The sequence below is a fragment of the Cryptomeria japonica genome, chromosome 11 (genome assembly GCF_030272615.1).
Source record: "Cryptomeria japonica chromosome 11, Sugi_1.0, whole genome shotgun sequence".
Lineage (NCBI taxonomy): Eukaryota > Viridiplantae > Streptophyta > Pinopsida > Cupressales > Cupressaceae > Cryptomeria > Cryptomeria japonica.
This window is the reverse complement of record NC_081415.1, coordinates 407,670,650-407,698,009: the sequence shown is the minus strand read 5'-3', so window position 1 is coordinate 407,698,009 and position 27,360 is coordinate 407,670,650.

Genomic DNA, 27,360 nt, shown 5'->3' with positions numbered 1-27,360 from the left:
TTGGCATAGCAAGATGTCATAGGGTTCTAGTCCTCTAAGCTTTGCATTGGCAATATGTCATAATTTATGACATAGAAGGTGTCATAACCTTCTTCTTTCCACTCAATTTTCCCATTTTGAAATCAATTGCCTCTTATGTCAATTTAATGCTAATCTTGTCATCTCTCCAATTTATCTATAAATTGGATGAATTTCTTCAATCAAATCCCTTGATCCTTGACCCTTGAATCCAAATTTTCTATCAAACTACCGAACTTACGCTTCTAGTACTCTTGAGCTTTTCATCAATCTTGCTTTCAATTGTGTGAGCACTTGTAGGTGAGATCCACAAACCCATTGAAGAGGAAAGAACAACAATGGAGCCGCATGGAAGGAGTATTCAATTCTATATCTGGTTTGCATAATTTTTCATCTTTGAATGCTTTGTTTTCATATCTCTATTGAGCGTGCTTTGGAATTAGGTTCATTTCAATGAGTATTCTTTTGATTGAGTTATCATGTCTTGTGTTTTGATTGATCTACTTATCTTGTGATGATTCCTAATTTCTACGCTACAAATACCATAACCATATACCGTCTTCCTATTACCTTATTTTCATCATCTCACAAATGAGATCTTACATATATACCAAAACCTAAGACCAAATGTGTAGGTCGCCTAATTTAATAATATTACAATTAAATCAATTACAACAAGTAAGTCAAGATGTGATGCATCATGTCGGCTCAATGTAATTATAACAATACCAATTGAGTAAATTATCTCCATAACGTGTTGTGCTGATCTAGAAAGGATAATGCATGCTAGTCCATAACCTAGGCCAATTTGCCAGTAACAACAAATATGTCAACCTAATAAGACCAATAACCAGAATACCAAAACCAAGTGTCCAAACCATGTATTTGACATAACCAAGTGATCTCCAGATGATAACAAGTCATCCTCAGTGCTGGTGAACAATATAAACTATCGGTGAACCAAATACCAGTGACTGTGCATGTCACTAAACTTGCTAGTGAACATAACCAAGCATCTCCAGAAGGATAAGTGTAGTAAGTGTTGACATCAATGACAAAACCAATGCAACACATCCATAATACCAACACCTATTAGGAATCACCCAGTTAAGTGATTGACTACAAATGCCTTGTTAGAAGAAATACCCTATAAGGAGTAACCTCGGTAGAGGATTTGAAAATCCAAGCTAATGGATCACCTTGTTAGAGGTTTTGAATAACACCAAGCTTGTTAGAGCTTACCCATTTAAGGGACTTCAATTCTGCTATGATTGTTAAAAAATAATAGGAGTTTGCTGATTTGTCTGAATAACACTACACTTGCTTGATCAGATCCATTTCATGCTCCTATCTTGCTTTTCTCAAACTGCAGATATATCATCTGGTTCAACAACCATACATTTAACTGATCTGTGCTCACTCTTTTCCAACTCATTAAACTAAATAACTTCATCGACCTTATAAACAAATCAATCAGGTCGATAACATAACAAAAACCTAATTCTCAAAGAGATTACAAAAAAATCGGTTCAAGTATGACAATTGGATTACATAGCAATCTATGCACATCAATCAAGAAAACCTTGATCGCTCCTTGATCACCACTTCATCAAACTTAGTAACTCATCACACACTTTGCATTAGATGCAATACATTTTCTCATTCCCTAGACAAAAATCGTTACAACAACTCGCCAAAATCTCTTGGAATTGTCTTCATACAATAATCATATGTGTCATAATCATTACCGCTCATTATCAGATCATAAACCAATATAACCAATTCACCAAAATTAATCAGTTAGGGTTTATAAAAAACAATAGGTAGGGTTTACCTATTACATCAATAGATAAGGTTTACACCAGTTACCGATTCACTCCACAAATTCTTCCTACTGGTTTCAGTAACAATATTACAACAATATCAATAATATTATTACCGGTTAATTGACATCAATGACAACATAACATATCATTAATGCAATCTTCATGTAAATGCCAACAAAAGCAAATTGTTTGAAGTTGAAATAAAATCTTGGTTAACAAACTAAATTGTGTGATCAACAAAAGTAAATCGCTTTGCAAAAATCAAAGATGGCTTGTTCTTTTTTATTTGCAAGAATAATGATTGATTATTCTTTTTACTTTGCAAGAAATAAAAGATTGTTTGATTCTTTTTTAAGCCCAAATGACAATGATCTCCTAACTTACAAAAACAAATGTGAAAATTAGTTGTTCTTTCTTAAACTTTGCAAGAAAATGAGGTTCCTTTTAAAAGCCCAAATGAAATGTGAGGTTCTTTTTAGGCACCAAAAGAGAATTGAGTTCTTTTTAACTTTGCAAAAAGAAAAGTGTATTCTTTTTAAACCAAATTTGAAGAAAGCAAGTAAAAAAAGTTACCTAATGTCCTCTAAAACCTGCAAAACCCAGTTAGAAAAATCACAAATCAAGTTGGGCTAGACAAGCCTTAAATTTTTCCAAACCCTATTACAAATTTTCTGCTTTGTTTTATATGTGCTAAAACAACAAGAAAATGCGCTACAACATGTTACATATGCGCTAGAATAGATGACATATGCACCACAAAATCTAGTAAATGCACTAAAATAAGTCACAAATGTGCTAGAAGATAAGTCATATGCACTAGAACATGGGTTTTATGAACCAAAACATAGGTTAAGTTGCACCCAAACATAGGTTAGATGTGCCAAAGCATGTTTTGGAATCCTGTGCGTGATCCTGCGGAAAAATTTGTTAGAAATTTGTGCGTTGCCCCATGGTGGGCACTATAAATGTTTTCTTGAAAGAGTGACACCTAAAAGAGAGACACAAACAACTCAAACACACCAATGGGATATTATATTAGAGATCAAAATCATAAAACAAGTAAATGAAACAAAACTCTAAGCATGTCTCAATATCCCCTATCTCCAAGGTGTTGGCTTGATGATGATTGTAATGGATGACTTCATGTGTTGTCATTGATGGCACATGTATACACATACATATGTTCACATTATCATAGTCATCTTAGTTAAGACAAACTAGTATTACTCCTAAGTCTTTGTATTGCAAAACTAGTATTACATGTATAGTAAAGTTCAAACGGTTTTGATGATGTCTAACCGATATATGCAGGAATGGAATGACACCAGCTTGGAGATTCAATAGAGATCATCGAAGAAGCAATTGGAGGACAATTAGTCTATAAGTTGGAAGAGGTTAACTCTTAACCGATATCCATGTTCCAACTAGTTTCACTGATTGTGTGATGAGTTACACCGATCGTGATGAGTTATCCCTAACCAATAGTTTTGGCAGTGATCTGTGATGAATTATGTTAGATTGTCCAGATACACTACACCTAGGAAATTGTGATATGATTTATGAGCCAACATGAAATCTAATTTCTATATAATGACATTATGATGAACTATTTTTATGATGTGAGATGCAAATGTTAAGTTGTTGTGATTTACTGAAGGCCTTGCAGAGTATTTCGGTGATGCAGTTTTGAGTGAGCAGAAGAGGATCTATTCAAGCAAGTTGTGCTACTTCTAGATCACACCACCTATTGTTATCTAACTATTACAACAGTCAAATCCCCTAACCAGGTAAGCTCTAATAAGATTCATTGTACAAATCCTCTAATCAGGTGATCCATTAGTTTGGGTTTGAAATCCTCTATTGAGGTTACTCCTAAAAGGGTACTAACTTTAATAGGGTATAGCTCCTAATAGGGCTTTGGGATCTTTAATAGGATTTGCTCCTAGCAGAGCACTTTATAGACCTTAACTGGTCAGTTACCTATTACTGCAGATAGTTAACTTGTGAGTCCCATCTCACTATGGTTTTCCCAGTTGGGTTTTCCATGTATAAACTCTTGTGTTATGGTGGATGTTTTACTTGTTTTGGATGCTTTAATATCATTTTGGATTGCATGCATAGTATCTAGTAAGTTGGTTAACTATCTTTACCGGTCAGTATTTAAAGTGGTATTGTTTTTTTTGTCACTAATTCACCCCCCCCTTAGTGCTTTATAAGTCTATCAATTGGTATCAAAGACAAAATTCCTTAAGGCTTAATCACTTGGAAGGAAACCCTAAAGCCACCATGGGGGATATGAGTTATTTAGATATGGCTAGAGTGCTTGATGCTACCAAGGAAGAGCTTGAAACCCTAAGGGTCAAATTTAAAGCTTCACAAGTCAAAAGGAGAGAGATGATTGCGTAACTATTGGAGATATCTGATAATAGTTCTTCAAATGAGGCTAATATTGATGCATTGGCTGAAGAAGTTGAAAAAATGAATAGTGAAAAGATAAATCTGAGGAGAGAGCTTGAATCCCTAACCATTCGCATGAGTCAAGAGCTTGAAGCAAGAAGGAAAGATGAAGACCTAATCAAAGAAAGAGATCATGAGATTGCTAAGATCAAACAACATAATGCAACTTTGCATGAGCATTGGCGTGAAGAGAAGGATATTTTATAGCTAGATATTGGAATGGCAACATATCTAAGAGAGACTCTGACAAAACATAATTAAGATCTTACCAAAGAGCTCATTGAGGCTAATGGAAAGCTAGAAAAGTTCAATAAGAGTTCTTATATGCTGGATGAGAAGATCCAATCTCAGAGGATGAAAGGTGACACATTTGGACTAGGTTTCAATACATGAGAGAAAGGAGAATCTTCTGGTACCAAGAGCAACATACACAAAGGTAAAATTGCTCCTAAGGCTAACAACTCTACCGGTAAGAAAGCTTTCAAACTTGTTTGCTTTATTTGTCATAAACTTGGACATACTGCTAATGTGTGTAGAAGAAAACCTAATGAGAATACATGCTATAATGCATATGCTAGGTACGTGTCTAGAAGATTTGAAGGTCATTGTTTCACATGCAACATGTATGTACATAGATCAATTGAATGCAGATATGGAGCAAACAATTAGGCACTTCACATGAATCCAACACCTAATGGTGACTAGAGAAGAACCTATGACAACAGAGGAAACATGAACTGGAAGAAACCCTATGTCAACCGGTTTAGTCCATTTTAAATGGAAAAGGTAGCCAATGTGATTTGCACCATTTGTAATAATTATGGATATGTGGCTATGAACTATAGAAGAAGAACTGGAAGAGGTAATGCAAGACCTTGGAGATCATCTAGGATGGCTTGTTATCATTGTCACAAACCAAGACACATGGCAAAGTCCTATAGAACTAGGAACAACAAATCAGTTAACCACTCTGAACATCAGAAAGGTAAGCAGAAGGTCAATGTTGAGGAAACCAGAGAGGAGATGAACATAATCTGGAAAAATAAGAGTGAGGACAAGCCTACAAAAGAATCTATCCCTTCACCAAGTGTGGAGAATCCTGCACTAGTGAACTAATCCTTTCAATAGGCCTAAGGGGAGCATAGTGGTAAATCTACTTCCGAACCCCTTGAAGAATATGTGGCAAGAAAGTTTTGCATTTTGAGTTATTTTGTGAGAATTATTGATATCATTGTCTATCGGTTTTTCAAAAGATTGTCAATCAGTTACATACCTGTCAGCATTGGAAATTTTTGTTAAGTGGTATAATAGGGTTTGTTACCCTATTGGTGAAGCAATTAATGCAGTGGGTAAATTTATAAAAGCGAGTTTTACTATGTTATTTTTACCTAATTGCATTAGAGGAAGAGTTCTTGAGCACCTGTAGAGCGAAAAAGAGAATTGCTAGCTGATTGTAGATGGATCTGTGTTGCATATCAAAAGATTGAATCGGATTAAAATATTAGTGAAGGAAAAACAGGTGTACTTTTGAGAGATCAACTAGAAACCTTGCTAGCACGGAGGAATTAAGGTATTATTTTGTAAATCTCTCTCAAATCAAGTTTATCCAGAATGGCATCATCGTCTAAGCTATTAGAGAGACTTATGATTACTACTGAACCTATGGAGTCTATGGAATCAGACAAAATAGTATCATATAATGCTTTGTCTTAAGTTACTAATGGTGTTATGATCAAAGGTGATTTATCCAGTTACATTGACTATAAAATTGAAGATTTAGGATCATTATCAATGTATTCTCAATTCAAATCTTTGTGTGATAAAAGAGGCGAAATCAAACCCTAGTACATTAGGGTTTATGAAAAGGGTTTTCATAATGCGGAATATTTCTTTGAAGATTTTGAAGAAGAGCATGTTAGGATAATTCTTAGTCGTGTGCATGGAGAAAATATGTATCTTGATAGGTCACACACAATCAAAAAGGAAGCAATTCATGTAGTGACTAGTTTTTGGCAAACCGATGAAGTTCCAAAGCTGAGGAAAATTTCAAAAGAGACTGTGGTTACACTAACTGAAACTACCTCTGACAGTCATGCATTTTTAGTCAACAACATTAAAGACCCAATAGTTAGACTTGCAACTATGGTCATTGGTTATAGGATATTTTATTCCAGTAGGATGAACAGTGTGCCATATGCTGCTATGCATGCAACTTACAGGATGCTTGCTGAGAATGCAGATTATGACCTATGCGAGGCAATAAGGAGCCAATTGATGTTGAACCTACAATCAATTAAGAAAGACAACAGTCAAAGGTTCAAATATGGTCAACTATTGATTGGTCTATTCTTCTATTTTCAGAATTTCCTACCAAGAATTCGTGACATTCAATGGTCAAAGGATATACCGGTAACAATTCAAATCAACAACAATATTAAGGTTATAAAGAACAGATTTTTTGTTGCTATAAACAACTATTTTAATGAGTTACAAAAGAAGATGAGCATGAGTTTGAGGCTACCTAAATATGTGGTGAAACACTTTGCAAAAGACATATGTTTCATAGTTACCATAGACTTTTGTCTTATGGAGACCGTACAACCCAGGGAAGATGAGATGGATGAAATGAGTTGTGAAGTCAACTATGACTTATTAATCAAATATGCCAACAACCTTTTGGCATCTCCCAAGGATAATAAGAAGAAAAAACTGGGAACTTAAGAGGAAATAAATGAACCTGTTGAACCTAGTCTTACCAAAGAGAAGAAGAAGAAGAGGAAGAAAGTTGAGCAAGTACCTTCAGTGACTACCGATACAAGGGTGACAAGAAGTGTTCAAGTCAAAAAGGAACCAGCACCCAAAGTATATGCTAAGAAGCAAACTGCAACAAAGAGGAGAAGTAGGAAACTCATTCTTCAAGCAGAATATGAGAATACCAACACTGAAGAGGAACCAAAGAAGATGAAAGCAACTGGTAAGAAAGCCAAACCAGTAGGAGATACTTCAAAGCAAAGTATTCCTATTAATGCTTTATCTTAAAAACCTATGACTGATTTTGAGAGAACTATAAAAACATTAGAAAGGAATAGGTTTGATAATGTGAAAAAATGTTTTGATTCATTTGATGATGATCAGAAGCAACAAACTATTCAAGAGGTAATCAACCACTTGTGTTAATACAATTGGTTACCTCAAGATATTGAAATGGATATTTCTAATTCTTTGTACTCTATTCTTGCAAATAAGTGGAAAATGGTTGTTGAACATGATCAAGAAATTATTGATAGTATTTTTATTCAATATTTTCCTGAATTGCCTAGAGATGAATTATTAGCATTGCTTGATAATTTCAAAGGATAGTTTCATTCTAAGGAAAGAAGATTGAAGTTATTGAGTGGAAAGGTTCAATCTGTTGAATTTTAAACTCATCAGATAGCTAGAAATATTCAAAGGATGCATGAGAAAATTAAGTCTCATAAAACTGATCAAACAACGACTAAAGCTCAATTGAAGTTAGATGAAGAAGAAATTATTGCACAAGATATTGTTTATCCTATTAAGCATAAGGATGACACTACTTCTCTACTAGTTATCTTTGTAGATGACACTGATGAAATCTAGGAAACTATTGATACAACTGGTAATATCATTGAACCAGTTATGGAACCTTTATAGCAACCGGTCATTATTGTTACACAGGAAGTAGCTGAAGTATCAGTCATTCAACCTAGTGTGGATATTCATTTGCCGCTAGAAAAAGAACACCAAGTGGAAAATCAACTACCACTGGTTACAATAGATACATAGGAGAACCAAACAAAGGTAGTAATAGAGAAAGAGAAACTGGAGAAAGAGGCTGAAGTGAAAGAAACTAAAAAGAGAAAGGAGGAAGAGAAAGAGAAAACAGAGGAGACTATAGTAGATGAAAAGGAAAAAGAAAAGGTAAAGCAACAAATTGATGATGAGGATGACTCAATAGGCATCAAAGGGCCTATAGATGTAGAAAATATGAGTGCATCTTAACTCATGGAGATTGCAACGGTGATGAAATATAGAGCACAAAAGAAAAGATTGAAAGAATAGAGGAAAGAAGCAGAAGAAATTCAAACTGTCATTGAGATTTTGTCAAGTCTTTTAGCAGAGACTGACACTAGGAATTTGTCAACTCCTATCGATAAGCTTGGCTAGTTGGTTGATGATGCTTTTGACCAACTAAATTCCCTTGAAGAAGCTACTCAGACTTTAGCTAAGAAGAATTACAGAAGGAAAAGAGGAGAGCAAATAATGAAAGATATTAATATAGGGAAGATTTCCTTATCCCTGAATAAAGATGTTTTGAAGACTGCTATTGAAACTAGAGGGATGATACTGGCCTATACATCTAATGTTTCATTTTTCTATACTAATTTGAAGAAGAGGCAAGAAGAGACAGAACGAGAACTGGAAAGGATATGTACTACCTACATACCTTTATAGGATTCAACCTTAGCAGTTAGAAAATTAGTTGATGATTTGCAAAATTGGTTAGATGTATATGATTATGAATAGGCTAAGAGACTCCAATCCTTGAAAGAACTAAATAACTAGTTGAGACCCAAAGTGGACATCTTATAACGGGCATACAGGGATGCAGAAGTGGTTTTGGCAACTACAAAAATGAGTATAGTGGATGCAATGGAAGAATTTGTTGCACAAGTTATGACAACCATTGAGATCATTAAAACATTATTGGAAACATGGGGAAATGATTCTACTCATTTGAAGATCATTTCCAGTGACATTTTCTTGAAAATTGCAATGAACACTCCCTGAAAAGACTCTTATATTTTTGTATATGTAGTTTTTTATGCAAATTTTGATATAATATATATATGTATTTTACTTTTCAATTTGGCATTGTTGTCAAAGGGGGAGTAGAAATATGTATGTATTGTGAAAATTTTGTATGTATTATTAAGGGGGAGTAGAAATATGTTTGTACAATTTTTGTAAGCACACTTACTTGTAAAATTTTCTAAGTGTTGCCATCAATGCCAAAGGGGGAGATTGTTGGCTTGATGATGATTGTAATGGATGAATTCATGTGTTTTCATTGATGACACGTGTATACACACACATATGTTCACATTATCATAGTCATCTTAGTTAAGACAAACTAGTATTACACCTAAGTCTTTGTATTGCAAAACCGATATTATATGTATAGTGAAGTTCAAACGGTTTTGAGGGTGTCTAACTGGTATATGTAGACAATCAGTATATGTAGGAATGTCAAGACACCAACTTGAAGATTCAGCAGATATCATCGAAGAAACAATTGGAGGACAATCAATCTATAAGTTGGAAGAGGTTAACTCTTAACTAGTATCGATGTTCCAACCGGTCTCACTGATTGTGTGATGATTTATCATTGGTCATGATGAGTTATCCCTAACTGACAGATTTGGTGGAAATCTATGATGAGTTATGTTAGATTGTCTAGATACACTGCACCTAGGAAATTTTGATATGATTCTTGAGCCGACATGAAATCTAATGTCTATATAATGACATTATGATGAACTATTTTTTATGATGTGAGATAGAAGTGTTAAGTTTTTGTGATTTACTGAAGGCATTGTAGAGTATGTCGGTGATGCATTTTTGAGTGAGTAGAAGAGGATCTATTCAAGCAAGTTGTGCTACTTCTAGATCACACCACCTGTTGTTTTCTAATCATTACAACAATCAAATCCCCTAACTGGGTAAGCTCTAACAAGCTTCATTGTACAAATCCTCTAACCAGGTGATCCATTAGTATGGGTTTGAAATCCTCTATCAAGGTTAATCCTAATAGGGTACTCCCTTTAATAGGGTATAGCTCCTAATAGGGCTTTGGGATCTTTAACAGGATTCACTCCTAGAAGAGCACTTTGTAGACCTTAACCAGTCAGCTACCTATTACTGCAGATAGTTAACTTGTGAGACCCATCTCACCGTGGTTTTTCCCAGTTGGGTTTTCGACGTATAAACTCTTATGTTATGGTGGATTTTTACTTGTTGTGGATGCTTTAATATCATTTTGGATTGCATGCAAAGTATTTAGTATTATGGTTAACTGTCTTTACTGGTCAGTGTTTAAAGTGGTATAGTTTTTTCTATCATTTATTCACCCCCCACTTTTAGTGCTTTATAAGTCTATCACAAGGATCCTTTAGATTCAAGAAGGCTCTCAGCTTGTGATAGGACCTAAAATTATGTCTTGCAAAATTTGATCATCCTAGTTTTATTCTCGCCCCTAGTCAAATTATCAGGGTTTAGGGCTATAGGGGTTGTGTCTTTTATGATTAAATATTGGTTTGAAAGTAAGTTTTTGGTCCCTGATATATTCTACTGTTACCATTTTCTCACTTAAGGCTGAGGGTTCTACTTTCATTTGTAGGACCATTTTTATTTCCTAAGTATTAAATGTTGATCAACTGGTTCGTGAAATATGCTATTCCTAAGTCATCCGCATGAAATTCCCTATAACTGGTCCCCTTTTAAATATTTATGCCCACGATTGTATTTTCCTAAGTCAAAAAGGTCCTAAATATGATTACCATCTGTTAAAGATAGGATGGATCTAACGGCTAGCACTTCCCCATGATCAAAGGTGCGAGGATTTTAATGATCGTGGCATTGTGAGATTGTGCCACATGTTATTGGCAGAAACTGGTAGGGTTAGCAGTGTAACCAGTCAAAAGCATTGTGTTACCGGTTCGCAAGCAGTAAAGGTCAAGTTACTAACAGTCCCATCAAGTTGCACATGCTCAGAATGAACGATGATACTTTATCTTGCGGTAAAAGGTGCTCGATTTTTAAGTTCAAGAAGAGTCATTGGGATGTATGCTAGGCGGTAAAGTTTGAATAGATTAGATGACACTTATGACTGATGATGACAAAAAGAAATGACCAAGTGACTGATCTGATCGCAGTGTTGTATCTCATTTGCATTTTCATTATTTAAGTATATTTCATTTCATTTTGCATGGGATCACAAAAGCTCATCTTTTTCCAAGGCCAAAATGCTTCAATGGGTGTTGTAGACACCAAAAAATGGTCAACGCTTGCGAGGTCATACTTTAACATTTGCGCATTGCCTCATTTTAGGTTTTTGCGTCGCATTAACATTTCTCCTATGTCACGCACTTGGTCTTTATCATTTCCGAACATCGAGTCATTCTTCTACATTATTCAATCATCTCGTCTTCGAATTTGGTCTTGTCGACAACAATATTCAGTCATGATTTTGATCGATCTTACCCTGTCACATCAATGTGCGTATTCATTTCTTATCATTTTGGACATCGTCAATCCTAATTAGGGTTTTGTCCTCTTTTCAATCTTGTCTATTTATCATCAATTCTTCAATCTTGTCATCAATCACTGTCATGTGCAATCTTGTCATTTTGCGATCAATTTGTCATTGATCGTGGTCGTTATCAATCTTGTCATTTGGCAATCATTTTGTCATCGATCATTGTCTATCTCAATTATGTCAATTTGGATCAATTTGTCATTGTTCCTCGTCAATTGGCGCATTTTCTCAAATCAAATCATTTTGTCGTATTGGTCATTTATCAAAATCAAATCATGACATTAATTATCTTTAATCAAGACCTAATTGTTATTTTCGCATTTCTAATTCGTCTTCTAGGGTTTTATGATTTAGTCATTTAACCTAATTCGCCATTTCTTCCTCTAGGATTACTAAATTATTTATTAATCCTAAGTCTTCTTATTACAATTAAATCTTTATTTAATTGGCTAATTATTCCTCTTTGTGAATTGATTAATAAATGAAAAATTATTAATTAATTCACTAATTCACTAAATCCTATTTTTCATCAATTTCTAATTCCAATTTCCTAATTGTTCATCAATTTCAATTTTCTATTTTCTCAAATTTCTAATTTCTTTTCCCTCCTATTTCATCTCCTAATTCTATGGGAGTGGCATTTCAATTTGTCATGAAATTGTCATAATTGATTAATCAATCAATTTTGACATGAAATGTGTCATAATCAATCAATCAAATTGTGCATGGAAAGTGCATAATTTGTCATAATTGACATATTGATTTGCAATTTCCATTTGAATTGCATCATGCCAATCTTGTCACTTCTCCAATTTCTCTATAAATTGGATAATTTTTCTTCTTTCAACCCCTTCAATTACTTCTTGAAATCCGAATTGCTGTCAAACTATCAAATTTTAGTTCTAGTACTCTTGAGCTTTTTGCTTTCAATTGTGAGAGCACTTGTAGGTGAGATCCACAAAACTATTGAAGAGGAAAGAACAACAATGGAGCCGCATGGAAGAAGCATATGGTTTGCATGATATTGTCATTTTGAATGCTTCATTTTCATACCTTCATTGAATGTGCTTTGGAATTAGGTTCATTTCATGAGTATTCCTTTGATTATGTTATCATGTTTTGTATTTTGATTGATCTACTTGTTTTGATGAATCCTAATTTCTACGCTACATTAATTGGTGAACCCGACGTGAATACTAACCTTCTAACCATCTTACTGTGTTTTGGAGTGCTTCTAAGCTGATTTGCAGGTCAAAAAACTCAAAAACAGGGCCGTGCAGGGTATTCTGGACACTTCTGCGCCTGTGTTAAGCATCTTGCGCCTGTGTTGAAGAGTCTTGCGCCTGTGTCAAGACATTCTACGCTTGTGTTTGACAACTTGCGCCTGTGTCATGACTTCTACGCCTGTGTAAAGTCCAGATCAGAGGGTAAAAAAATGCAGTTTCTTTGAAATTTTTGATGTTTTTGCATTCTGTTTTCTGTGTTTTGGATTTTGGTACTGATTATTTGTGCAGGATCTTGGCTTACGCATGACAAAGACTAAAAATCAAATTACTAATGTGTGTTATGTAGATTCGATGGTCAAAGACTACAAATCAAACTTCTGACATGTGTTTTGCAGGTTGCCTTGGAGAAACAACCAAATTGTGTGTTTGAGTTTTCTAATTAGGCACTTAGTGATTTTTTTAAATAGGTTGGAAATGAACCCTTGTTTGCTTTGTTTTTTAAGTATGACATTGGAGTAGGAGAGTATGCTCTCATCCTTCATAAGGTGATCAGAAATCCAGATCTTCGATACCATGCTTGTCTTGTTGATTGTTTGTCTCCATTAGAGGGCCTGCCTTCCCGACCACTTTGCTTTAGCAAGCGAGTGATAATCGTGAGAAGGGAATGACCCAAAGTGAGTACGGCTAGAATTCCTGGGCATTCTAACTCACTATAAACAAATACCTGATGAGCAAAAGCTTTGAAGGAAGTGTTACGTGGGAATTGTAGTTACTTGGGAAGTGATGCCCCTTGAAACTCTTTCTCATATCAACATCTAAGTAGGGCCTCTTGGTCTAAATCGTGCTTGTGTGACTACATTTGTTGGTATCTTGATGGGCTTAATGTCTCAATCATGCTTGCATGACAAAAATGGATCAATGATCAATCTCTTCTATCAATGTCCACTAGGATGATGACCAAAACTTTCTCTAGATATTGTCGGCCTAAATGAATCTCATGCTACTCCCCCGAATGAACCAACATTAGCACATCTAAATCTTCCTGCAATAGGATATCAATAAAATGTCATTTCTTTATCAAATCAATCTCTTTGATCATTTGATCTGCTATCCTATCCTCTCACTAGAGAACTCCATCAATATTTTTGAGCACCCATCAATGATTCTCATTCATCATGAGGTCACACATCTAGTTTTTTTCAATCTTGAGTTTACATCATTGACGCTCATTAGTCATGAAGTTAATCAAAATCATCCTATCAGATCATCAAATCTTGAGTTTATATCATTGACCATCATTGATCATGAGGTCAATCAAACTCTATCAATCATCAATTCAAGCAAAACATCACATTAATTAGAGAACTAACACTTTCATCAACCAAAGTTGCAAGAATCAAGTAAATTTTATTGGGAAATCAATTTCGCACAAATCCAAACAATTCAATCGTCAATTCTCTCAATTGATCTCCCGAGGGGGCATCCTTGTATCGTCATCTATCAATCAATGTCTGGGGCATCCTCACATTATAATCTATCAATCAACATCTAGGGCATCATATCAAAATCATATCCACATCAATTCGAGATTTTTCTTTGAACCAACGCGTTGTCACACATTGCTTGAAAGAGGGGCAACATGTATACACCTAAAAATGGTCTAAAGATAATTAATTGAATTTGTAAATAATTTGATTAATTTCCCCATTCAGTCTACTTATAAATAAATCTAAGGATTTTTTTCATTAAGTTCATTTCAATAATTCCCTTTTGATTAATTAATTTAAATTAATTAATCCTCCCCCATTTAAATTCACTACTCTCATTTGACTAGTGTGCTCTAGGCGGTTGGCCTTTCTGCATGTGCAGGCCCCATTTGTATAAACATACTATCTGCAGTAGTATCATCTTATTGTGGGTAAGGTTTCCCATCATGGTTTTTCCCCTTATAGGGTTTCCACATCAAAATATTTGTATTATGTGTTGTGGATGTTGTTTCTCTTTCTGTTTCATACATTAAGTTTCACCGGTATTGATATTAACTGTTAATCTATTAACCGACATTAAGTTTGGTTTACCGGTATTAAGTATTAAGTTGAAGTAAGTTATAATTAGGTTGAAATTAATTGAAAACTAATTCACCCCCCCCCCCCCCCTCTCAGTTGCCTTCTGGTTCCTAACAATTGGTATCAGAGCTAAGTCCTGTTTTTGCAAAAGCCTAACAACTTGAGGAGATTTTATGGCAACTAACATTTTCAGGAAGGACGGTCTGAAACTTGATGGAACTAACTATGGTATATGGAAGATCAAAATGGAGACACATCTGAATTGCATTAGAAGAGACATATTGGAAGTTACAAAGAATGTCTATGTTGGTCCTACTCAGAATCAACCTAATCCATCAACATTGGGCAAGGACCTAGTGAATTATTGCAAAGCAAGAGAAGCACTTTTGAGTGCATTATCAGATCAGCAAATCATGGGATTATCAGACTGATCTACTGCTAAAGCTATTTGAGATAAATTGGAGACATTGAATGAAGGAGATACCATTGTGAAAATTGCAAAACTGGAATGTTTTCGGGTCAGGTATGAAAATTTGAAAATGGAAGAAGATGAAAGAATTTCTGCTTTTATGGAAAGAGTTAATGAAATTATTTTAGGAATACAATGTTATGGAGGATCCCTAAGTGAAGATGAATTTTTTTTAAAAAGTTTTAAGAGCTTTTCCACCAACATACAAAATGAAAGTAACTGCTATTAATGAGTTGAGAACAATGCCTAATACATCAGTATCTAGAGATACCTTGGTTGGAAAACTTTCAGCATTTGAGCTTGAGGAATCTGGTCTTGTTGCTACTATTAAGACGGATTTAGCCTTCAAAGCATCCTCATCTAGAACATCATCATCATCATCATCATCATCATTTGACAAATCTGATTGGAAAGCACTTTATGCAAAAGAACTTGAAGATATTAGAAGGGAAAATGAAGAACTGGAAGAACTTGAAGCACTATTTGCAAGGAAAATACCTAAAGGTCCAGTTGGAAGTAAGTATGAAGGTAAAGAACCATTTAAATGTTTTCATTGCAATAAAGTTGGTCATATGGCATCTAGATGTCTCGATAGACATGCAAGATTGAGAGAGGAAGCTAAAAGAACATACAAGCCTAACCCTGAATATCAGAGATACAGATTTAAGAAGAATAGAGACAAATCTTGTTACTATGTTGATGAAGGAGTCACAAATGATTCTGATGAAGAATTGATAGACAATGGATGGGATTTTGTTACAATAAAATAAGATCAACAGGAACCTACTGTTCCACTGGTAGAGCAAGCGCTGATAACTAAAATTGAAGAAAAAGATGAATGGATCGTAGATTCTAGATGTTCACATCATATGATTGGTGATAAGAGTAAATTCTTGTCTTTTCAGGAATTCAATGGAGGTCTAGTAAGGTTTGGCGATGATAAAGCTTGTTTAATCAAAGGAAAAGGCACTATATCCTTGGATGGTAAGCACAATACTAGAAATGTTTACTATGTTGAAGGTTTGAAGCATAATATTTTGAGTGCTGGTGAATTAGTTGAAAAGGGATTTTAGTTATAGTTCAAGAATGGTAAATGCAAAATGAGAAATAGAATTGGATTGGAGATTGCAACCGGTAATTAGACTAAAGGTGATATCTTTCATTTGAACAACAATGATAAGACATGCTTGATTGCACATATTGATGAAAGTTGGCTATGGCATAAGAGAATTTGTCATGTAAATTTTGATTGCATTGTAAAGATCAGTCCAACTAAGGTAGTAAGGGATCTACCTAAGATTGTGAAACCTCATAATCCGGTATGTAAGGAATGTCAAATGGGAAAGAAAGCTAGAATATTTTTAAGAGTATTTATGAGAAATCCAATAATGTCCTTGATTTAATTCATACGGATTTGTGTGATCCGGAAAGAACAAGAAGTCTACAAGGAGATAGATATTTTATGCTAATTATTGATGATTATTCTAGAATGTCTTGGGTTACTTTTCTTAGGGAGAAATCAGAAGCTTTTGGAAAATTTAGATTATTCAAGGCAATGGTAGAAAATGAAACTTATAAGAAAATCAAATGTTTGAGACCAAATCAAGGAGGAGAATTTACATCAAAGGAATTTAATACATTCTATGAAGTGAATGGAATCAAAAGACAACTATCAATACCTCAAACACCTCAGCAGAATGGAATTGTGGAAAGGAAGAACATAACTATTCTGGAAGCAACTAGAAGCATGATATTGGAAGAAAAACTACTTCATGTGTATTGGAGAGAAGCAATGAATACAATGGTTTACACTTTCAACAGAGTTCACATCAAAGGTGAAACCAGTAAGACCCCTTATGAACTATGGTTTGGTAATACTCCTACTCTTAAGTACTTCAGAATATTTGGAAGTAAAAGTTATATTAGGAGAGATGAGTATGTTGGTAAATTTGATCCTAGAAGTGATGAAGGAATATTTCTTGGTTATTCATCTAAGAGAAAGGCATATAGATGTTTTAATAAAAGATTGTAGAAGATCATTGAGTGCTAATGTGAAGATAGATGAACACTTTAGAGGAAATTCAAGGTTGGTAGATTTTGAACCGACAGTTGAGATGATCATAAATGAACTAATACAGAGTGCACTGATACAGAATGTGGATCCAGTCACACCGACATCATCAGAGAATTCCACGGTGATTGAAGAGGAACAACATGTGAATACACCTAGGTATGTAAGACTAAATCACTCAAAAAATCAAATAATTGGGAATAAGTATCAAGGTGTTATGACAAGAGGAAGACTGGCAAATGAAGAGGTAGGCTTAATTTCTCAAATTGAACCAACATTTGTTATTGAAGCATGCTAAGATGAACATTAGATAAAATCAATGGAAGATGAATTAGAACAAATTGAAAAGAACAATACATGGACACTAGTTCCCCGACCTAAAGACAAACATGTAATTGGAACTAAATGTGTATATAGGAATAAACTCAATGAAGATGGTGAGGTAATCAGGAACAAAGAAAGATTAGTTTGTAAAGGTTATTCACAGAAGGAGGGAATTGATGATAATGAAACCTTTGCACCAGTAGCTAGAATTGAGGCAGTCAGATTATTTCTTGCATTTGCAACTCATAAGAACTACAAAGTATATCACATGGATGTAAAATGTGCATTTTTGAATGGTGATCTTGAAGAGGAAGTTTACATTGAACAACTTGATGGATTTTCATTAACAAATGATAAAGATATGGTTTGCAGATTAAGGAAAGCTTTGTATGGATTGAAGCAAGTTCCTAGAGCTTGGTATGCTAGATTGGACAAATATCTTTTGAAGCTTGGTTACACTATAGGTAATGCTGATAGCAACATATATTTCAAAGTGACTAATGATGACATCTTGGTTATTGAAGTTTTTGTTGATGATATCATTTTTGGAGGAGAAGATGGATTGTGTAAGGACTTTGCTAACAAGATGCAGGAAGAATTTAAAATGTCTATGATTGGGGAAATAAAATTCTTTTTAGGATTGTAGATTCATAGACTGATAGAGTTATATTCATATATAAAAAAAAATACTTGAAGGAACTATTGAAAATTTGGTATGAAAAACTCTAAACTGGTAAGTACTCCTATGACTACAACTAATAAATTGACATTGAAGGATGATTTTGCTCCTATTAATCTGACAAGATACAAATCTATGATTGGAGGTTTATTGCATTTGACACAAACAAGACCTGATATAATGAATGCAATCTGTATTGTTTCAATATTTTAGAGTAATCCTAAAGAAAATCATGAATCAAGAATAAAAAGGATTTTCCGGTATCTACAAGGCACAACAAATCTTGATTTATGGTATCCTAAAGATAATTTTTTTTATTCATGTGCATACACCGATGCAAATTAGGCAGGAGATGTAGATGATAGAAATAGAACCATTGGTTGAGAATTATTTCTTGGTAGCAAATTGATTTCATGGTTAAGCAAGAAGTAGAGTTGTACATTATTATCAATAGCAGAATCAGAATATGTTGCAGCAACAACTAATTGTACTCACGTATTATGGATTAAACAAATGTCAAAGGACATAAAGGTAAAATGCAAAGAACCTATAATCATTTATTGTGATAATTCAATAGCAATTGATATATCAAAGAATCAGGTATTTTATTCTAAGACTAAACATGTTTCTATCAAATATAATTTTTGGAAAGAAAATGTTGAAGTAAAAGAAGTGAGATTGGTTTATGTGAATACTAAAGAGCAGATTGCAGATATATTTACGAAGCCTTTGCCTAAGGAAACTTTTGAATATCTCAGAGAGAAGTTTGGGGTAATACCCTCACTGGAAGAGACTTAGACAATTGAAGATTTGCATCAAACCGACAGAAACTAAAAGAGAAACCTTTTTCCGACTTTCATGGAGGAGAGCTACTTCATAGGGGGAGTAGTTGGTTATATTAATTGGTCATATTAGTTGGTTATATGTTCTGGTATTTATTTGCTTTGGCATTTGATGTCAAAGGGGGAGAGATATCTATGGAAAAACATTATCCTAGGGGGAGAGATTATTATTTGGGAGAGATTATTTATTGGGGGAGAGATATATACTCTCTGCATTTTAATTTCGATTTCTAGTATTGATCTATTTTGGAGATTGTTGGTTTTTGGTTTTTGGCATTCTATTTTTGGCACTTAGATGTTTTTCCATCTAGTCTTGCCATCAATTCCAAAGGGGGAGATTGTTGGTAGTATGGATGTGTTGCATTAGTTTTGTCATTGATGTCAACACCTATCCTTCTGGAGATCTATGGTTATGTTGAACCGACACATTGTGTTCATCAACAAGTTTAGTGACTTATGCACAACAATCGGTATATTGTTCACCGACAGGTTATATTATTCACCGACACTAAGGATGACTTGTTATTATCTGGAGATCAGTTGATTATGTCAAGTACATGGTTTGGATACTTATTTTTGGTATTTTGGTTAATGGTCTAATCGGGTTGACATATTTGTTGTTATTGGCAGATTGGTCAAGGTTATGGTCTGGCATGCATTATCTATTCCAGATCAGCACGACACGTTATGGAGAAGATTTATTGATTGGATATTATTGTAAATGTATTGAGCTGACATGATGCATCACATCTAGACTTGTTTGTAATTGATTTAATTGTAATATTCTTAGTGAGACAACCTACACATTTGGTCTTAGGTTTGGTATATATGTAGGATCTCATTTGAGATGAGATAGGAAATGATATGGTATTTAAGGTATGGTAATGTAACATGGTATGTGCGAATATTGAAGATCATATGAGCAGACCATAAGAGAAGGTTGAAGGAAGGTTTGAAGGTGTTTGTTAGAGCTTAACCGGTACTGAATCCAGCATTGGAGATGCTATTTTGAGTAGTACATTATTCTAGGATTTAACCATCCTAATGTGTTAGGGGTCCCACAGATACTGAGAGGGGGGGGGGTGAATCAATATCTAACCGGTAGTAAGAATTTCTTAAGTTAAAAGATGCAGAACATAATATAACAGTGTACCGGTATGCAAGAAATAATGCAATTAATAGAATCAAGAACATCCACATGAAAAGTACACCATAACACAAGATGTTTAATGAGGAAACCCGGTGTGGGAAAAACCTCGGTGGGATTTGTGACCCACAATATTCACTCACTGGCCAATAAGAGAATGTTACTTACAATAGGGGCCTGCACATGCAGGAAGGCCAACTGCCTAGAGCTCACTGCTTAATGGGAAGTCACACCGGTTCTATTCTTTACATATACCCTTGACCTATAATTCACACATTAGGTCTGCCTAATAATTTTCTTTATGCCTTTACATCACTTTTTCAAATGTCTATAATGATCTCCTTTATATACAAGAGTCATTTTACAATTTGCCAAGTCGGCTTACAATAATAAACAAAATATTACATAACAAAAATCCTATCGGCCTCTGTGCCGGTATACATATTTTCTTCTGTGTCGGTGCCAGTGTAGAGTGATCTGTTGATGCCGGTGCATTGTCTTGCTTGTGTAATGCTTTGCCAGTATAATGTCTTGCCAGTGCCATAGGATTGCAAGGTTGCCATCAATGACAAAACCTTCAATCACATACAATGTCTCATTGGAGTGTCCATATGCCAACAATCTCCCCCTTTGGCATTGATGGCAACACTCATGAGAAATTTCAAAAAGTATCCAAAATGTGTAGTCCAAAAAAAAAATGTTACCAAAAAGGTTTACCAAAAATATGAGAGCTCCCCCTGAGCATATGATTCCTGTGTTTTGAACTTTCTCATTACTCTACTCCCTCTTTGGCATCAATGACAAAGGTTTTCAAGATGTTAGTAGAGTTTGTAGGTTCATCTATCCATATCCTCAACCTTGTAGCTAGGTAGTTATTATCTGAAAAAGATCTCCCAAAATTAAGTTTATACTATCCATAAACTTTTTACTATCTTTTATTGTTGTTTCAGCCCTCTTTACTGTACCGGTGAGATGCTGCAAATGCTCTGCTAGTGTTTTGCTTCCTTGTATTAGTGCCTCTGAAATTTCCTTCCGCAAAGTTGCTAAATAGTCCAATCTTGGACTTAGTTTAGACCTCAGATGTTTTGCCTTGTTTATTATTCTTTCTTTTTCTCTTTCTAGTTTGAGCAATTCTTCCTCAAAATTTGCTATCTTCTCTTCAAAAACTGATAATGAATCTGGTGAGTTGACAAAATTTTCTGCAAGCTTATTTATCTCATCTTATGTCTTGCTTATTTTCTTGTCAATATCTACAGTCAAAAAGTTTGTTTTACATGTATCTTTATACAGATTTTTGTATTCTTTCAACAAACTACATAGTTCCAGTAGAAGTGTGTCAAAATTTCTTTTACACTTCTTTATTTCCTCATCAAAGAATTTCTGTTTCTCTTTTTCTACCTTATCCTTTACTGATTCTTCCTTTATTTTCTCAATGTTTTCAGAAATATATTTACACAATGTATCCAATTGTCCTAAAGAATCTTTATTATCTATATTACAGTTTGGAGCTATTGCCTTCAAAATTGGTATTGAATCATCTATTGCTTTATAAGCCTGTGAACTACAGTCAGTTATTTTCTTTATACAATCTAATAATACCTCAGTCACATTTGTTGACTTGAATGTTGATGATGACCCAACAATCTGAGTGCCGGTGGAAGTAACCATGCTTGTATTGACCTCTGGTAGGTCAGTTTGTGTCTGCATTTCTTTTAGCACTGGTTTTCCTACTTCAGTACTTACCGGTGGCACTGTTTCCTTATGAACCTGTTCCGGAGCCTTTAGCTCTGTTGGTTTCTCTGTATGTTGTGTTGTCTCTGTCTATGCCTTAGATTCTACCTTTTTCTCTGTATCTTATGCTGGTTTCTCTATTTCCCCTGCTACTGGAGGCTCATTAGCCATATCTGACTTGTCAGTTGTATCTTTATCAACTATTATGTTGATCTTTTGGGTATCAACATTTATAGTATACAGAACTTCAGTATTAGGATTGCTATCCTCTGCATCCATACTTTCTGCTGCCGGTTGATCTTCAATAGTTGTAATTTTCACCCTGTCTTTAACTTTTATGCTTGGTGGTGCACCAATTTTGCCTTTCCCCTTGTCTCTGTCCTTCTGATATACCTTTATAGGCTTAGGTTTCCTGTACTCTTCTTGTTTTTCCTTGTCAACCAGGAATATGTCCCAACCATCTTATGTTTCCTCTGTTACTTCAGTAACTCTTCCTGCCATCAGTGAAATGTGCCGATGTGCAGTAGAGAATACTGACCGGTTTGCCTGAGCAATCAAATCATCAATTTCCTTGGGAGATTTTACTGGATATACAGCAAGTAGTTTCTCTATTTTTATTTTCTTATCTAATTCAATCACTGCTTGCCTTCTAGATTATAACCTTTTGAACAAATCATCTGGAATTTCATTTGCTACTTCCATCAAAAATTTCTTATACATGTCCATATGCAATATAACACTGTTCTCAACTTGTTCTTTCTAATCAGTAGATAGAGTGTCATAAATTTTCTCTATGTTTTTCAATTTTCCTTCCTTTGTGATTTCATTTAACAATATATCAAGAGGTGTCAAGTCACTGTTTGTCCTTTTCCTTTTCTTTGGTGTCAGCTTTTTCTTGGGTGTGGCCTTTCTAACTGGAGATCTCACTGCTTGTTGCTTTTTCCTTGTCCTTCTAGGTGAAGGAGTGGTTGCCGGTGAGGGATCTCTTTTTCTAACAACTCTTTTAAAAGTTGCTGGCATGTCACCTTCCGAAGAAGTACCTACTAGTGATAGGTGAGTTTCAGGTTGTGGGGCTGCCAACTCATCCTCTGTTATGCTGGTTTTCTTTAGTACATCTTCCTTAATGGCCTTTTCTTGCCTGGATCCTTTCCTCACAAATGCCTCAACCTTATTTACTCTTTTCTTTGATTGTATTTGGCTTTCTATAGTCTCAGCACTACCAAATATTTCTTCCTTAGGTTCATTTGGGGCTTCTAGAAGTGCTTTAGCATAAGTTTCAACTATGTGATCATTTGTCTCATAGCCCATTTCGGTTACCCAAATTGTCCTTGGGATGACCACTTCCATCCAAATTTCATCTTTCTTAATAACAAAGCATATATCATCTTTGTATTTGTCTACTATTTTCTGGGGTAACCTTATTCTTTGCTTCATTTTGTTCTTCAATGCTTGGAAAAAGTCATGAATATTGTTCTCCTTGTTTTCACCCATGGTATTGAGCAATTCAGTCAATTGCTTTCCTACCGGTATGTCATATCCAAGTTCTTTATAACCTATACCAGGAACTTGTTCTGTTATGTGTAGCATTAGACATACCAACATATTTCCAAATCTAAAAGTTCCTTTCTTGTCCTTCTTTATCTTTCCAAGGTTGTCTATTAGTTAATCTTTTAACCATTCATAGATGTCAATTTTTGCATTGTCTGTTACCATATCATAAGCACTCTTAATGCATAAACTTGAAACTGAGTTAAGTCTATTAGCATGAGTGGCTTTGTAACCTAATATCATACTTATGAATCTCACATTGATATCTTTTACATCATTAACCCTTAGAGATCTCTTATCAAATGTTGCACCTGTTAGTTTTGTAACTAGGTCATTTGAAATCTTCTTGGTTTTGTCTGGTCTCTTGCCAGTGGTCGGTAACCTTGTGACAGCTTTCACAGCTTCCTTGGTGATCTTATGGATTGCATCTAGCCAAAAAAATTCTCCATGAACTCTGCTTAACACTATCCTAATCACATCCTTAGGGAATTCAGGAATGCTAAGGATTTCTGTGAATCCTAGGGTTTCAATAACCTTGTGTTCAGCTTTAACATTTCTGGTATCATCACATATTATGGTTTTATACGTGGTTTTGATTTCCTAATCTCCTAACTCTTCAATGTTGCAGTGGATGTACATTCTAGGGTCTTCAACGTATACAACACCTTTAGGGATTTGAGAAAAAGAACCTAAGGTATCATCCTTCTTTGCTATCTCGGGGACTAGCTGAAATACGAGCCTAGGTCTTTTAGTTACTTCAACAATAGTAGGGTTTTCTATGTATTCAATTGTAGAGGTGGATGCCATGATTAAATACCTTTTTCTGCCTTGGATGGATGATTGCTTGGAGTGTGCTTGCTTCTTGCTCGAAATGCTTTAGCTCGAAATCTTCGCGCTCTCTAAAAATTTGAAATCACAGTGAAATGAAATGGAGCCAAAACCTTATTTTTATAATGTCTTTTCACCATCTACCACATTAATTGCATGTCGGTTAAGTATTCACTTAAAATTGTCTGTCAGTAATAAGTAATTTTCAACTTCTTATCTCTAACCGAGGGAATAATTAGCACTTGTGTCATTTGATTGCCAAACCCTCAAGGAAATTTTCTTCAATTAGATGAAGAACTTCCTGTCGGTGGAGCATTGCTCTGTCCTACTGGTGAAGCATCACTTTGTCCTACTGGTGGAGCATTGATTGGTTCTACCGGTGGAGAAGTATTCCAAATATTTAGATCTGCTTTTCTAATCCATTGCTTTGAGAATTCTTGCTTAACCTCTTCAACTTTTTCCTTACCTTTCAAGCTAGCACTTTTGTTGTCTACCGGTGTACCTTCACTTCTTCAAAATTTAGCAATATGCCCAATCTTGTTACATGCATAACAAGTTACATTTTTCTTCTGAATATCTTTCCCATAACCTATGTCAGTTTGCGTTCTGCATTGATTTGATAAATGTCCAAATCTTCCACAAACATAACATCTCACATTCATTCTGCAGTTTTCAGAGTTATGACCAACTTTGTTGCATTTTGAACATTGACCGGTGGGTGTATTGATATTCTGATAATTCCTAGATCTACATTCATTTTCTCTATGACCATACTTATTACAGTTAAAGCATTTTCCATTGAATTTATAAGCATTAGGTTGTCTTACCGGTTTGCTATGATCTTGAGTATTTGCAGTACCGGAGCTTTCACCACCTTCAAAGCCAATTCCAGAAGTGTCACCTTTGTTAAGGATATAGCTTCATTCGGATTGGAGCAGGTAATATATAATGACATTGAATGAAGGGTCATGTCACTGTAGTGTCATGACTCTATGTGGCATAAGCCACGTAAAAGTCATGCCCCTACGTGGACATGAATCTTCATCCTTTTATTTATAAGCATTGACACTTGCTGTTAACCGAAACCAATAACTGTGGCAGTTTCACGAACCAGCAAGCTGTCGATATTATCATAGAAGATTAGTAGTTAGAGTTATATATGTATATACACATCGGAGGTAAAACATATTCATTGCAGTGATCTTATTAAAGTCTATCCTCACTACATATTACTAGACTGTTGTATTCTCTATCTCTAATCTAAATTCCCTAACAACCTTTAGGTTTTTTATTCTTCAGTAAGGTACCAAGTTCCTCTGAGCTTTTCTTGAATTTTTCTTTGTGTTGATTTGCAATTTCCAGTTCCCTTTCCAAGATTTCTTTTTGTCTCATTAGTTCATTTGAGTCATTTTGAGTATGCATCAAGTCTGTCTTCAACATGTCATTTTCATGGCTAAGTCTTGTGTTCTCATTTGCTACATCACTTAGTCTTCTAGTTAATTCTTTTTCATTCTTCTTCCTGTCCTCAATCTCTTTGCAAAATCTCATAGTCATATCCTGCATTTCATTTTTTGTTGTCATGATCTCTTGTTTCAACTTGCTTATCATATCATTAAGTGATTCCTTTTCATCATTCTCATTTTGCATATTTTCACATAGTTCTCTTCTCTTATTTCTTGCAACAGTAAAATTTTCTTGAAGTGCCTGAATGATATCCTGAGCTGCTCTCAAATCATCTTCTAATTTGATATTTTTCAATTTTTCTGCATCATAGTCTGTAAGAGCTCCTTCAAGTTGCTTCATTAGATTTTCCATCTTTACCGGTGTCAAGATCTTCCTCAAGTTGTTAGGCTTCTAAAAATAGAGGACCAGGCTCTGATACCAATTGTTAGGGGTCCCACAGATACTGAGAGGTGGGGGTGAATCAGTATCTAACCGGTAGTCAGAATTTCTTAAGTTAAAAGATGCAGAACATAATATAACAGTGTACCAGTATGCAAGAAATAATGCAATAAATAGAATCAAGAACATCCACATGAAAAGTACACCATAACAAAAGATGTTTAATGATGAAAACCAGTGTGGGAAAAACTCGATGGGATTTGTGACCCACAATATTCACTCATAGGCCAATAAGAGAATATTACTTACAATAGGGGCTTGCACATGCAGGAAGGCCAACTGCCTAGAGCTCACTGCTCAATGGGAAGTCACACTGACTTACAATAAGGATTATACTAATCCAATGACTTGTACTACTTTACAATAGCATCTCCAATGCCAAATTCAGTACCAGTTCTTGCTTTGTTCTTTACATATACCCTTGACCTATAATTTGCACATTAGGTCTACCTAATAATTTTCTTTATGCCTTTACATCACTTTTTCAAATGTCTATAATGATCTCCTTTATATACAAGAGTCATTTTACAATTTGCCAAGTTAGCTTACAATAATAAACAAAATATTACATAACAAAAATCCTGTCGGCCTTTGTGTCGGTATACATATTTTCTTCTGGGTCAGTGCCGGTGTAGAGTGATCTGTTGATGCTGGTGCATTGTCTTGCCTATGTAATGCTTTGTCGGTATAATGTCTTGCCAGTGCCATAGGATTGCAAGGTTGCTATCAATGACAAAACCTTCAATCACATACAATGTCTCATTGGAGTGTCCATATGCCAACATAATGTAGTCATTGGGACTCCCATTTGAGAAGTGTACTCTATGCAGTTGGCCTTTCTACATGTGCAAACCCCATTTGTATACACATACTATCTACAATAGTAT